This window comes from Hypanus sabinus, chromosome 18 (genome assembly GCF_030144855.1).
Source record: "Hypanus sabinus isolate sHypSab1 chromosome 18, sHypSab1.hap1, whole genome shotgun sequence".
Classification (NCBI taxonomy): Eukaryota; Metazoa; Chordata; class Chondrichthyes; order Myliobatiformes; family Dasyatidae; genus Hypanus; species Hypanus sabinus.
In genome coordinates, this window is record NC_082723.1 from 76,647,023 (window position 1) to 76,660,479 (window position 13,457).

The following is a 13,457-nucleotide window of genomic DNA, read 5'->3' on the forward strand; positions in this document are numbered from 1 at the left end:
CTTTTAGGACCGAGATGAGGAAAAACTTCTTCACACAGAGAGTGGTGAATCTGTGGAATTCTCTGCCACAGGAAACAGTTGAGACCGGTTCATTGACTATATTTAAGAGGAAGTTAGATATGGCCCTTGTGGCTAAAGGGATCGGGGGTATGGAGAGAAAGCAGGTACAGGATTCTGAGTTGGAAGATCAGCCATGATCATATTGAATGGCGGTGCAGGTTCAAAGGGCCGAATGGCCTACTCCTGCACCTATTTTCTATGTTTCTATGTAACAAGTCATCCTCAGTGTTGAGGAAACACATTGGAAAAAGATTGCTGGTATTGATTATTTGATAACTTAAAATTAAATTCACCATCTTGCTGAGGGGGATCAGAAGCTATAAAGTGTTTAGCTTAATCTGTCATATCTATTTATCAGAAACATCAAAATATCCAGTGAAATATGTTGCTTGTATCCATGACTGTTCCACAGAACTGATACCCATAACTGTGGCAGGTGGATGCTGCAACTATCTGGTTTCGCTTGAACAAATGGACCCAGACTCACTTTATTGTTAATACAGAGAAGAAAATAGAGAGTTGTGAGAAACGCTTTATATTGTACACTGCCTACACCACTTCCCACCCTGCCGAAAGTAAAAATGCTATTCTCAATTCCCAGTTCTTCCGTCTCCACCGCATCTGCTCCCAGGATGAGGCTTTCCTTTCCAGGACATCTCAAATGTCCTCTTTCTTTAAGAATCATGGTTTCTCTTCTGCCATCATCAATGATGCCCTCACCCGCATCTCTTCAATTTCCCGCACTTCAGCCCATACCCCATCCTCCCATCACCACAACAGGGACCGAGTTCCCCTTGTCCTCACCTACCACCCCACCAGCCTCTGGATCCAGCATATTATCCTCTGCAACTTCTGCCACCTTCAAAAGGACCCCACCACTAAGCACATCTTCCTCGCTCTTCCCCTCTCCGCTTTCCGCAGGGATCGTTCCCTCCGCGACTGCCTGGTTCTCACGTCCCTCCCCACAGATCTCCCACCTGGTACTTATCCCTGCAAGTGTAAGTGCTACACCTGTCCCTACACCTCCTCTGTTACCACCATTCAGGGCCCCAAACAGTCCTTCCAGGTGAGGCAATACTTCACTAATGAGTCTGCTGGGGTAATCTATTGCATCCGGTGCTCCCAATGTGGCCTCCTCTACATCAGCGAGACCCGACGCAGATTGGGGGACCGCTTCATTGAGCACCTCCACTCTGTCCGCCACAACAGACAGGATCTCCCGGTTGCCACTCACTTCAACTCTCCCTCTCATTCCCATTTGAATATGTCCATACATGGCCTCCTCTACTGCCATGATGAGGCCAAACTCAGGTTGGAGGAACAACATCTCAACACCTGGTAGTCTCCAGCCCCTTGATATGAACATCAAATTCTCCAACTTCTGGTAATTCCCTCCCTCTCCCTTTCCCCATCCCACTTTCACTCTGCCTCCTCTTCCAGCTGCCTATCACCTCTCTCATGATTCTCCTTCTACTACCCATAGTGCTTTCCCCTTACATTCCTCCTTCACCTTTCCTGCCTATCCCCTCCCTGCTTCCCCTCCCCACCTCTTGATCTTTCCTCTGATTGGTTTTTCACCTGCACCTTCCACCCTCCCCCCACCTTCTTTATGGGGCCCTGCCCCCTCCTTCTTCAGTCCTGACGAAGGGTCTCCGCCCAAAACGTTGACTGCTCATTTCCACAGATGCTGAGTTCATCCAGCTTGTTTGTATGTGTTGATTTGACCACAGCATCTGCAGTGTGCTTTGTGTTTACCTACACCACGAATAAGTAGGGCTAACTTAGTCTACACCGCCGAGTATACTTAGCAACGTCTGCGTGGCCCCTGAAGCAGGTGATCAACCGTGGACTGGCTACGCTGGAGGTCCTTGGTGCCGGTTCAGCTGCTCGGCCTGAAGGTGGGTGTGGTGAACTATGTGCCTGTCTGGACACGCCCCCTTCTGACTGCTCCTGTGGCTCCTCCCACAGGCCCTGTATAAAGGCGATTCAGGTCTAATCCTCTGCCTCATTCTCCAGGATGTAATATGATGGTCACTCACTGCTGGTTCCTTCTTCAGTCAATAAAAGCCGATATCTCGCCTTTACGTCTCAGTGTGAATTATTGATGGTGCATCAGTGGGACCCAGGTGAGTGATCTGCCCAAGAAAGAACTTGCCCACCTTTATAGCACTATTGCCACCTCCCAGTCCAGCTGGAAGGGGCAAGGCATCCAATCTGACGCTCACACGACCCTAACTTGGGCCAATCCAAGTCTTGGCTACATATTAAGCCAACCTGCATCTTCTATACCTGAAAGTACCACGGTCGGGTGACCTGTAACAACCGGCCTTTGACCCCTCAGGAACAATGCATCCTATTAATCTCACAACCAAACAATGTAAAAATAATTCTTTAGAGACAAGGTGATTAATTAGTTTTACACAAATCAGCACTTTTAGCTTGACCTCAGGCATGTTATCCGGCAGACCAGAGTCACATATTGTTCTCCCCTTATTTAGTATCAAGGGTCAATCTGTCCAACAATTTTCATACCACACACCTACCCATACACCATACACTTACCTATACAACGGTCAACACAGGATTGCGGAAGGGTCAGTCCACAATGCTGCCACACTTCTGGAAGCTGCATCTCAGGCCACGGCTTACTAACCCTAACCCAGTGGCTTTGGAATGTGGGAGGAAACTGGAGCACCCAGAGGAAACCCACACTTGTAGAAACTCCAGCAATCTGGACATCATCCCATAACTTAAGCTCAATATTATTGTATCCAAATCCAAATCAGAATCAGGTTTAATATCATGAAATTTGTCATTTTGTAGCCACAGTACAATGCAATACATAATAAAAATCTATAAATTACAGTAAGATGTATATATGTTAAAAAGTTAAAAAAAATAAGTAGTGCCAAAATTGAAATAAAAAAGTAGTGAGGTTGTGTTCATGGGTTCAATGTCCATTCAGAAATCGATGGTAGAGGGGCAGAAGCTGTTCCTGAATCACTGAGTGTGTGTCTTCAGGCTCCTGTACCACCTTCCAGATGGTAACAATGAGAAGAGGGCATGTCCTGGGTGATGAGGTCCTCAATGATGAATGCCCCCTTTTTGAGCCATTACTCGTTGAAGATGTCCTGGATACAACAGAGGCTAGTGCGTATGATGGGGCTGACTGTGTCACAACTTCCTGCAGCTTTTTCTGGTTCTGTACAGTGGCCCTCCTCCCATCCCTCCATATTACGTGATGCAGCCAGTTAGAATGCTAACTGGTACATCTGTAGAAATTTGCAAGTGTCTTTGGAGACGCACTAAATCTCCTCAAAGTCCAAATGACATATAGCCGCTGTCATACCTTCTTTCTAACTGCATTGATATGTTGGGTCCAGGATAGATCCCCAGAGTTGTTAGCGCCCAGGAGTTTGAAATTGCTCACTCTTTCCACTTCTGATCCCTCTGTGAGGACTGGTGTGTGTTCCCTCGTCTTACCCACAATCCTGTAGGCTTGCTTATTTAAACAATATAAAGACATTTGAGACATTACATGATGAACCAAAGAATAATGGTCGTGCTATGTTGGCATCGGAAGCACAGTGACACTTGTGGGCTACCACCAGCACATCCTCAGACTGTGTTGGTCGTTGACACAAATTACGCATTTCCTGGTATGTTCTGATGTTTCAAAGTACATATGACAAATAAAAATAAACTTTTTTCTTCATACAGTATCACGCAAAATTCTTAGGCACATATAGTATATACAGTTAGGGTGCCTAAGACTTTTGCACAGTATGACCATATAACCATATGACAATTACAGCATGGAAACAGGCCAATTTGGAACTTCTAGTCTGTTGCCGAACGCTTACTCTCACCTAGTCCCACCGATCTGCACTCAACCTATAACCCTCCATTCCTTTCCTGTCCATATACCTATCCAATTTCACTTTAAATGACAATACCGAACCTGCCTCTACCACTTCTACTGGAAGCTCATTCCACACAGCTACCACTCTCTGAGTAAAGAAATTCCCCCTCGTGTTACCCCTAAACTTTTGCCCCTTAACTCTCAACTCATGTCCTCTTGTTTGAATCTCCCCTACTCTCAGTGGAAAAAGCCTATCCACATCAACTCTATCTAGCCCCCTCATAATTTTAAATACCTCTATCAAGTTCCCCCCCCCCCCCCCAACCTTCTACGCTCCAAAGAATAAACACCTAACTTGTTCAACCTTTCTCTGTAACTTAGGTGCTGAAACCCAGGCAACATTCTGGTAAATCTTTTCTGTTCTCTCTCTATTTGTTGACATCTTTCCTATGATTCAGTGACCAGAACAGTACACAATACTCTAAATTTGGCCTTACCAATGCCTTGTACAATTTTAACATTACATCCCAACTCCTATACTCAATGCTCTGATTTATAAAGGCCAGCATACCAAAAGCTTTCTTCACCATCCTATCCACATGGGATTCTACCTTCAGGGAACAATGCACCATTATTCCTAGATCACTCTGTTTTACTGCATTCTTCAATGCCCTACCATTTACCATGTATGTCCTATTTGGATTATTCCTACCAAAATGTAGCACCTCACACTTATCAGCATTAAACTCCATCTGCCATCTTTCAGCCCACTCTTCTAACTGGCCTAAATCTCTCTGCAAGCTTTGAAAACCTACTTCATTATCCACAACACCACCTATCTTAGTATCATCTGCATACTCACTAATCCAATTTACCACCCCATCATCCAGATCATTAATGTATATGACAAACAACATTGGACCCAGTACAGATCCCTGAGGCATACCACTAGTCACCGGCCTCCAACCTGACAAACAGTTATCCACCACTACTCTCTGGCATCTCCCATCCAGCCACTGTTGAATCCATTTTACTACTTCAATACTAATACCTAACGATTGAACCTTCTTAATTAACCTTCCGTGTGGAACCTTGTCAAAGGCCTTCTGAAGTCCATATAGACAACATCCATTGCTTTACCCTCGTCAACTTTCCTCGTAACTTCTTCAAAAAATTCAATAAAATTTGTCAAACGTGACCTTCCACGCACAAATCCATGTTGACTGTTCCTAATCAGACCCTGTGTGTCCAGATAATTATATATACCATCTCTAAGAATACTTTCCATTAATTTACCCACCACTGACATCAAACTTACAGGCCTATAATTGCTAGGTTTACTCTTAGAACCTTTTTTAAACAATGGAACAACATGAGCAATATGCCAATCCTCTGGCACCATCCCTGTTTCTAATGACATTTGAAATATTTCTGTCAGAGCCCCTGCTATTTCTACACTATCTTCCCTCAAGGTCCTAGGGATATCCTGTCAGGACCCGGAGATTTATCCACTTTTATATTCCTCAAAAGTGCCAGTACTTCCTCCTCTTTAATCGTCATAGTTCCCATAACTTCCCTACTTGTTTCCCTTACCATACACAATTCAATATCCTTCTCCTTATTGAATACTGAAGAAAAGAAATTGTTCAAAATCTCCCCCATCTCTTTCAGCTCCACACATAGCTGTCCACTCTGATTCTCTAAGGGACCAATTTTATCCCTCATTATCCTTTTGCTATTAATATAACTGTAGAAACCCTTTGGATTTATTTTCACCTTACTTGCCAAAGCAACCTCATATCTTCTTTTAGCTTTTCTAGTTTCTTTCTTAAGATTCTTTTTACATTCTTTATATTCCTCGAGCACCTCATTTACTCCTTGCTGCCTATATTTATTGTAGATCTCTCTCCTTTTCTGAACCGAGTTTCCACTATCCCTTGATCCCTTGATCCCATGGCTCTCTCAAACTTTTAACCTTTCCTTTCAACCTAAGATTCTTTACCCTCAAAATTTCACCTTTAAATGACCTCCATTTCTCTATTACATCCTTCCCATAAAACAAATTGTCCCGATCCGCTCCTTCTAAATCCTTTCGCATCTCCTCAAAGTTAGCCTTTCTCCAATCAAAAATCTCAACCCTGGTTTCAGTCCTATCCTTCTCCATAATTATATTGAAACTAATGGCATTATAATCACTGGACCCGAAGTGCTCCCCAACACATACTCCGTCACCTGACCTATCTCATTCCCTAACAGGAGATCCAACACTGCCCCTTCTCTAGTTGCTACCTCTATGTATTGCTGCAAAAAACTATCCTGCACAGATTTTACAAACTCCAAACCATCCAGCCCTTTTACAGTATGGGCTTCCCAGTCTATGTGTGGAAAATTAAAATCTCCCACAATCATAATCCTGTACTTACTACAAATATCTGCTATCTCCTTACAAATTTGCTCCTCCAAATCTCGCTCCCTGTTATTCGGTCTATAATGCACCTCTATAAGTGTTACTACACCTTTCCCATTCCTCAATTCCACCCAAATAGCCACCCTAGATGAGCCCTCTAATCTATCCTGCCAGAGCACTACTGTAATATTTTCTCTGACAAGCAATGCAACTCTTGTCCCTCTTGTCCCTCTGATTCTATCACACCTGAAGCAACGAAATCCAGAAATATCCAGAACTGTAGTAATTTTATGTTTTGCGCTGTACTGCTGCCACAAAAAAACAAATTTCATGACATATGTGAGTGATGATAAACCTGATTCTGATATGGGTCTCTATTGTGGACTGAGAGTGGGAAGGGGGCAAGGAGAGGGGAATCATGGTTGGGAAAAGGGGAAGGGAGAGGGGAGGGAGCAGGAAACACCAGAGAGACATTCTGTAATGATCAATAAACCAGTTGTTTGGAATCAAATGACCTTGCCTGGTGTCTCAGCACTGGGTGTGTCTGTACCCATGCCTCCCCACCCACCCCGGCACTCCTTCTCTGCCACCTGTCCCACACCCCTCCTGTGGCGCTCCACCCTCACCGTTCCCAACATCGTTTCCTCCCGCCAGATTTACAAACTCACTCTTCACTCCATGTTGTCAAATACAGTACTGTTCAAAAGTCCTAGGCACCTTAGCTCTATATATGTGCCTATATGTGGGAACAAGAAAACGAGAGCTAAAGTAAGCCTCTTTGATGAACGTAGATGCTGTAGACGTGGAGAGGATGTTTCCGATAGCGGAGGAGTAAGGATCAAACTCAAAATACAAACAGCATCCAGTTAGAACATAGAACATAGAATTGTACAGCACAGTACAGGCCCTTCGGCCCACAATGTTGTGCCGACCCTCAAACCCTGCCTCCCGTATAACCCCCCACCTTAAATTCCTCCATATACCTGTCTAGTAGTCTCTTAAACTTAGAAAAAAGATCGGCAGGTATTCCCCAAACCAGAAAGTTGTGTCCCTGTGGAATTCGTTGCCACAGATGGCTGTGGATGCCAAGTTTATTTAAAGAGGAGGCTGATAAGCTCTTGATGAGTCAGTGTGGTCAAGGTTATGATAAGAAGGCAGGAGAATGGGGTTGAAAGGAGATAATAAATGAGTCATGATTGAATGGCAGAATAGATTTAATGGGCTGAATGGCCTTATTCTGCTTCTATGACTTAAGGCCACTCGGCCTCTGAAGCTCAATTCAAGCTCACTTTATGCTTTATAATGCTTCTGATAGCTTGCAATATGCAGAAAGCATCAACTCCTTTTGACCCAACACAGATAAGAGGAAGTCTGGAGATGCTGGAAATCCAGCACAACTCAGCAGGCCAGACAGCATCTATGGAAAAGAATTTACAGGCACTGTTTCGAGCAGTGACCCTTCTTCAGGACTGGAGAGGAACGGGGTAAGGTGCCGGAATAAAAAGGTGGGAGAGGGGAAGGAGGATGGCTGGAAGGTGACAGGTGAAGCCAGGTGGGTAGGAAAGGCCAAGGGCTGGAGAGGAAGGAATCTGATAGCAGAGGAGCGAGGAACATGGGAGGAAGGGAAGGAGGAGGTGATAGGCAGGTGGAAAGAGGTAAGCGATCAGAGTGGGGAAAAGAAGGAGAGGGGAAGGGAGGGAAAATATACCGGGAGATATCCATGTTTGTGGGATCAGGTTGTAGAATAGCTAGACAAGATATGAGGTGTTGCATCTTCACCCTTCTAAGCTTTATAGTTTAACCTGTATAGTTACAGAATTAATGCTATCCGACAATGGATATCATTAAATCTGATTTCTCATTAGCAAGCCTCCTAGTTAGGTCCCTGATTGCTGTCAGGCTGAACTGAACCAAGGAATTCAGACAAGCCACCGCCACATCCGAGTTGACAGTTTGTTTACACTCCTCATGAGCTGGAATGAAGTGATAACTCACCTGAGGAGTGCTCTGGCAGTCGCACAAGAACCAGTGGCCCTTGGACACATCTGTCATCACCTGCCTAACATCCAACCACACAGATACAATAAGAGATCTTAGATTTTACTAATAAAGCCTTCTTGACACTTCCAATCCCCCACTGCTAAACCGGCCCAGAAACAAGTTAGTTCAAAGTTTGGGCTCAGATTCCTGTAACTGTTTGTTCACCTTTCTCAACATGTTCAGCACGGCCCTTTGCAGCAGCCAGCTGTGAGAGTGCGGTTCGATTCCTGCCACTGGCTCTCATTCTCCCTGTGACTGCGTGGCTTTCTCCAAGTCAGAGGTAGGAGTTAGAGGTCGTGAGGTGTGGACACTTGTGGGCTGCTTCCAGCACAATCCTTGCTGATTTGAAGAAAACGATGTTTTGATGTACGTGTGACAACTAAATATTAACTAATCTAATCTATCAGGGGCAAACTACCAATGTCCCAATGTGAGTTTATGACCACTTATGTCCAGATGTGAGTTCAAATCCCACCAGGACCGCCGGGGAATTTAAAATCTAGGACTTTAAAAGTAGCAGTGACTTTGAAATTTCCAGAAAAAAACAATCGTTGTGTTAAGGAGATCTGCACAGCACAGATGGTTGACCATTATCTGCATCTTTAGTCCAAGATGAGCAATCCAATCCCCCACAGATCAAACACTCCTCTGGTCATAACTTATTCCAGCATTTTTTAGGATGCTATTCTGTCAAAAAGAATGGCCGAGAAAGCTGCTCACCTGTCTTCATGAGGTAGTGCACTCCATGACATCAGCAACACATTATGAAGTGCTGGAGGAACTCAGCAGGTCAGGTAGCATCTGTAGAGACAGAAGGACAGTCAACAGCCCCCTCAGCCCAAAATGTCAACTTGCTTATTTCTTCCCCATAGATGCTGCCTCACCTGCTTAGTCGGTTCTCTGCAGCTACAAAGAAGGCACAACTGCGGCTATATTTTATTAGGAGTTTGAGGAGATCTGGTATGTCACCACAGACAGTCGCAAATTTCTACAGGTGTACCATGGAAAGCATTCTAACTGGCTGCATCACCGTCTGCACAGAATCAAAATAAGCAGCAGAGAGTTGTAATGGTTAGCCAGTTCAATCATGGGTACTAACCTCCCCAGTATCAAGGACAACTTCCAGCAGCAGTGCCTCAAAAAGACGGCGTCCATCATTAAAGACCCCATCACCATGTCATGCCTTGTTCTCATTGCTACCATCAGGAAGGAGGTACAGGAACCTGAAGACACACACTCAGCAATTCAGGAACAGCTTCTTCCCCTCTGCCATCAGGGAGGAGGTACAGGAACCTGAAGACACACACTCAGCGATTCAGGAACAGCTTCTTCCTCTCTGCTGTCCGATTTCTGAATGGACATTGAAACCATGAACACTAGAATACCATTTTTTTTCACTACTTACTTAATTTAACTATTACATATATGCTTACTATAGTCTCTATTATGTATTGCATTGTCCTGCTACCACAAAGACAACAGATTCCATGACATATGCAGTCAAATTAAACCTGATTCTAAGTTCCTCCGGCAGTTTGTGTGTGTTGATCATGACTTCCAGCATCTGTTGGATCTCTTATGCCTGTATTTTTAATATTTATGTAGGGATGCAGTGTGGATCTGACCTTTTCACTCAGCAGTCCACCGATTTACCCCTGGCCTAGTCACAGGGCAATTTACAATGACCAATCAACCTACTAGCTGGTAGGTAGGTGTTTGGACTCAAGTTCATGGGAAGGAATGTTGTAACTCCTTATGAACATCAGAATTGAACTCAAGACCCAGTGAACTGATTAGCATGGTGCTAACTGCTACACAACTGCGGCGCTGGTTTCAAAATGAAGATTATTCATTATCAAAATAATGTTCTGTACATCATTCAACCATGCAATGCTTTTCATTTCAAAGTGCAAAGTACATATACGACTCTTTAAAGTTAAAGTCGGTCCCAAACCATCAGGCCGGTGCTTATGCCGGTTTCTGTGGCGTGAAGGGACTGAGAGTACGAGACTCCCCCCTGGATAGGACGCCAGTCTATCGTGAGGTTAACCCCCAGCAGTCTTGCTGGTACCCATTTTCAGCTGGGTGGACTGGAACAGTGCGTGGTTAAGTGTCCTTACTCAAGGACACAACACACTGCCTGGGCTGGGACGAACTCCCAACCTTCATATCACTAGTCTAATGCCTTAACCACTTGGCCATGCACCACATACATATACGATCTGGGATTCATTTTCTTTTGGGCATACACAATAGATCCAAAATAGAATAATAACCATAATAAAAATCAATGAAAGACCACGCCAGCTTGTGTTCAACCCGTGTTCAAATCCAAAAAGAAAGAAATCATAGAGGCAAATACATCGGAAGCCTTTTAGAAATGTTAGGATAGGCACATGGATGTGAGGAAGATGGAGGAATATGGATACGGTGTAGGAGGGATGGATTAGTGTTTGGGTGTTTTTGATTTGCCTTTTAGCTGGGTTGGCACAACATTGTGGGCTGAATGGCCTGTTCCTGTGCTCTACTGTTCTGTGTTATAAATAAATCAGCAATAAGTATCAAGAACATGAGATGAAGAGTCCTTGAAAATGAGGCCATAGGTTGTGGAAACATTTTAATGATGGGGTAAGTGAAGTTGTTCTCTCTGGTTCAAGAGCCTGATGGTTGAGGGGTAATAATTGTTCCTGAACCTGGTGGGGTGAGTCCTAAGCCTCCTGTACCTCCTTCCTGATGGCAGCAGTGAGAAGGGGGCGTGGCCCTGATGATAGATGGCATTTCTGCATTCATAGGCAATATGTTATCTAGTTTTCTATTGCATTCATTTAAAACCAATTGGACAGTTGCCACAGGAATGTCTATTTCATCCTTCTGTGGCCCACCTCCTTCAGAGATTTCATAATAAGGAATAACAGACGGAAGAAGCTGAGTCACTTTACTCCTGCGGAGAGCCCCAGCTTACTTTTAGTGGAGTGGAGAGGGGGAAGAATTCTCAATAGGAAGTGAGCCAACTACCTGATTCAAGTTAATTACCCACAAAAAAGATGCAGGAAGTAGAAAGAGTGTGTTTTACTGTCCTATCTATTTATCTCTCTAATAATTAATTAATTAACGGAGATACAGTGCAGAACAGGCCCTTCTGGCCCAGTGAGCCTCACCACCCAGCAACCCCCCTATTTAAGTCCCTCAGATGGGTGGGGTCCACTGTGGGTGCTGTGTTCCAGCTGTCTGTGTGATGTGCAAGCCTGGGCAGTACCATATGGAGAGCAAGCTGTGGCCTATGTAGCAGGCTCCCCCTCTCCACACAGCTGATGAACCCAAAGGAATGGCAGAGACCCATACAGTTTGGCACCAGCAGCATCAGAGAAGTTGCCAGTCAGTGTTGAACTCAACATAAGATTGCCTGAGGGACTCCAGCTCCGGATTTTTCCTCGTGATTTTCTCTGGAAGCCTACCCCATCAGAGAGTAGAGCCACAAGGCAGTTTGAGATCGGTTTTCCTTTTCCCAATTGAGCTGCTAACCATTGCTGACGAGCCCCATTTGCCCAAAGCAGTTGGTTTTAAGTTGCTAGTAACCCACCTTTGCCTCCTCTCTTTCAGTAGAAACTGTTTCACTTGGCTTAGTAGCCAAGCCACACATGAAGGCCAGGAACTGGACCTGATTGTCAGAGGCTATTTGAGGCACACGTCATTGGGAGCATTTAACCATTGGGCACATTTACTACAAAACATTGTTGCAGGGAAGCAGCATCCATTATCAGGGACCCCACCACTCAGGCCATGCTCTCTTCTCACTGTTGCCATCAGGAAGAAGGTACAAGAGCCTCAGGACTCACACCACCAGGTTCAGGAACAGATATTATCCCTCAGCCATCAGACTCTTGAACCAGAGCTGATAACTTCATTCAACCCGTCATTGAAATGTTCCCATGACCTGTGGATTCTCTTTCAAGGGATCTTCATCTCATGTTCTTGATATTATTGCTTAATTATTCATTTATGATAATTAGTTCTTTCTTTTTGTATTTGCACAGCTTGTTGTCTTCTTGTTGCCCTTGTTGGGTGGTCTTTCATTGATTCTGTTATAGTTATTATTCTATAGATTTATTGAGAATGCCCACAGGAAAAAGGGTTATATTTGGTGATGTATATGTACTTTGAAATTTGCAGTCTGTCCTGCTGGGGTCCTCTAGCAATTTGGCTGTGTTGCCCATATTATCTGGTCCAGCAGATGGCACTGTTTGAAAAGTTACCAAGGAGTACCGTTCACCTCAAGACCATCTTTAAACAAAAACTGAATGTAACACAAGAGATTTTACAGATGCTGGAAATCCAGATTTACACACAGAAAGTGCTGAAGGAACTCATCTATAGAAGTGAATAAACAGTTGATGTTCGGAGACACTCCATCAGCAGTTTGAACGGGGCACGACTGCACAAGCACGTGAAAGTCGGCCGGTGAGGCAGCGGGAGAATTTAAAAAGTGAGCAGGTTAATGGAGCGGGCGACGTAGCAGTGGGCATCGAAGTGGGAGACAGAGTAGGAAGGCTTTGGCTCGAGAGGCTTCGGCGAGCAGAGGCTGAGGACAAACTTCACTCCAAATTCACAATAGGAAGTGAGCCAACTACCTGATTTAGGGGTAACACAAAGGGGAACTACTTTACTCAGAGAGTGGTAGCTGTGTGGAATGAGCTTCCAGTAGAAGTGGTAGAGGCAGGTTTGATATTGTCATTTAAAGTAAAATTGGATAGGCATATGAACATGAAAGGAATGGAAGGTTATGGGCTGAGTGCGGGTCAGTGGGACTAGGTGAGAGTAAGCATTCAGCACGGACTAGAAGGGCCGAGAGGGCCTGTTTCCGTGCTGTAATTGTCATATGGTTATCTGGACCCTGTATATTCCTCAACCTTATAATTGGCCCCTTAACTAAAAAAGGATATGCTAGTATTGGTGGGGGTGACACACATGATCCTAGAAATGAAAGGGTTAATGTGTGAGGAACATTTGATGGCTCTTAGCCTATACTCATTGGAGTCTAGAAGAATGAGTGGGTTTTCATTGAAACCTATTGAATTTCCCAATTAGTCA

The 13,457-nt window shown here is 44.5% G+C and overlaps 1 long non-coding RNA gene across 7 annotated transcripts in view; it reads right to left on the bottom strand.

Moving 5' to 3' along the window:
• Positions 1–13,457, bottom strand: part of LOC132377440 (uncharacterized) — an 87,692-nt gene that overhangs the window by 47,448 nt on the left and 26,787 nt on the right. For 2 of the 7 annotated variants that reach the window (XR_009506638.1, XR_009506633.1), the window contains exons 1-2: positions 9,469–9,941; positions 9,090–9,170 (exon numbers count right to left, since the gene is read on the bottom strand). This is a non-coding gene — a long non-coding RNA (uncharacterized LOC132377440). The other 5 variants (XR_009506636.1, XR_009506637.1, XR_009506635.1 and 2 more) reach the window with 5 other exon arrangements.